We start from the raw sequence: 2710 nt of genomic DNA, 5'->3' as shown, positions 1-2710 counted from the left end.
CAATCCTAACGCAGACTTCAGCCAATGCATTAAAAAAAACAAATTTTAAGCCATAGGCTAGACTCCACACAAAGGTAGCTTATAAAAAATATATATGTATATGCATGCATGTGTGTATACATATACACACACTGCACGTATATGTATATTGTACTATGTGTATATACATGTATGTATAAACTACACATATACATGTATATGTATACATACACATGTGTACACACACACGTATATACTGTTGGTTTCCTCCTTAACTTTATATTTTCACCTAATCAAAAATTTCTAAATCATATACTAATTCAACAGAAATAATGCTAGCAAGGAGTCAATGCCTTCCTCAGGGAATACTAATTATTCACGTTTAATATTGACCAAGGACAATAAAATAATTTCTCATTCAAACTAATAGAATTTTGTCAGACACGATGCATTTTTCAAAATATTTCATTTATTTATTATTTGAGAGAGAGAGAGAGAACACAAGCAAGTGGAGGAGCAGAGGCAGAAGGACAAGCAGACTCTACGTTAAGTGCAGAGCCCGACGTGGGACTCAATCTCATGACCCTGAGATCATGACCTAAATTCAAGAGTCAGACACTTAACCAACCGAGCCACCCAGGCCTCCCTGTCACATGCTATTTAGAAAACTTACCATATTTTTTTTAAAAACTGAAATTGTCAAATGACAGTAGTGAAGCAATCTCCTAATCACTGTTTGGTAGAATTCTACTCTGTAAGGTGTGTCTTCTTGTTCTAAAACCTTTGGATGTAGATTTTTAAATATTTTCTATACAACCAAAATTATTAGTGCTGGATAGCCAACCTTCAGTATATATATCACTGAGACATACAGCATTGGTAAGTTACTTAAAATCATGGAAAAGGTAATTTCTATATTATTGACCTTATGAGAAATGTTTCCTTCAATAGCTAGCTAACTCAATAGGTACAGTCAGTCTTCTCTTGTCCAATTATTAGGGCAAACATATGTATTTTGACTACATACATAATGTCCAGTTGTTATCAACATTGAATGAAGATTTGGTACAGTTTGGTGTCTACCAAACTACTCACTGTGAATCAAACTATATGTGTATTGACATTGAGGAGGAAATTCTGCTACTTACAGAGCAGTACTCTTCCTTTCTGCATATGTAGTTTATGCTCCAGTGATACATTTTCTAGCCTTTATCATGACCTATAGATAATCTTAACTGCACAAAATAACTTTTATCTTTGTGCATGTGTTATAAATTATGAATGGAATAGGAAACCATCAAACTTCTCCTTCACATGTTCAACATCCACTAAGCAAGAGCTGATTCACACTGCAAATCACCAGTTTCTCCCAAATGTAATGTCAAATATCTGCTCAGAGATATGTGATGGTAACTGCTCTTTTGTATTTTCTGCATGAATATTTTGCAATATCCAGTGGATATCAATAGACTCTTAATTTCTCACCAAACACATTGACCTCAATGAGCATTGCACTTATGTAGTGTCAGTCTACCCCTCCCCCATAGAAGGCCTTACCTCCAAGGAAAGCTATTTTGTTTTATTTTAAAATTTGATAAGGCTCAATGGCTTAATTCTTCTCTTTAACAAGCTTTCATTACACTTGGAACTCAGAGTAAATGGAATACCGATCAAATAAAACTGAATTTTTTTTACATATATCAATTTTTGCAATTCCTAACCTCATTTTTCAGCTTCTAAGTAAAATTATCACATTTACAGATTCAACTGTCCCAGAGTAGGTAGATTCACCATCTATATTCATGCCATAGTCCTCTCTACATAAAAACATATGTGATGCCATTCTGGATTCTAATTATCTATTTTAGCAGTTTTCCTAGTAATTTTTTGTTCCACTGAACTATGTACTCATTACTGTGAATTAGAGATTATATAATTTTTTATTGCTGCATAAAAAATTACTACAAATGTAGAGCTTTAAACAATACCCATTTATCATCTCATAGTTCTATAGGTCAGAAGTTCTGATGTGCTTGGTTGAACGATCAGCTTAGGGTCCCTCGGGTTGAAATTAAGGTGTCACTACAGACGAAGGGCTCATATCCAAGATCTATAAAGAACTCCTCAAACTCAACACACACAAAACAGATAATCACGTCAAAAATGGGCAGAAGACATGAACAGATACGTCTCCAAAGAAAACATACACATGAAAAAATGTTCATCATCATTAGCCATCAGGGTGATTCAAAGCAAAACCACATTGAGATATGACCTCACACCAGTTAGAATGGCCAAAATCAATAAGATAGTAAGCCACAAGTGTTGGTGAGGATGTGGAGAAAGGGGAACCTTCTTACACTGTTGGTGGGAATGCAAGTTGGTGCAGCCACTTTGGAAAACAGTGTGGAGATTCCTCAAGAAATTAAAAATAGAACTTCCCTATGACCCTGCCATTGCACTACTGGGTATTTACCCCCAAGATACTGATGTAGTGAAAAGAAGGGCCACCTGTACCCCAGTGTTCATAACAACAATGGTCACAGTCGCCAAACTGTGGAAAGAACCAAGATGCCCTTCAACGGACAAATGGATAAAGAAGATGTGGTCCATATATACAATGGAGTATTATGCCTCCATCAGAAAGGATGAATACCCAACTTTTGTATCATGAATGGGACTGGAGAAGATTATGTGAAATAAGTGAAATAAGCGGAGAAAGTCAAGTATC

Source organism: Lutra lutra, chromosome 6 (genome assembly GCF_902655055.1).
Source record: "Lutra lutra chromosome 6, mLutLut1.2, whole genome shotgun sequence".
Lineage (NCBI taxonomy): Eukaryota > Metazoa > Chordata > Mammalia > Carnivora > Mustelidae > Lutra > Lutra lutra.
Note: the sequence above shows the minus strand (reverse complement) of the source record.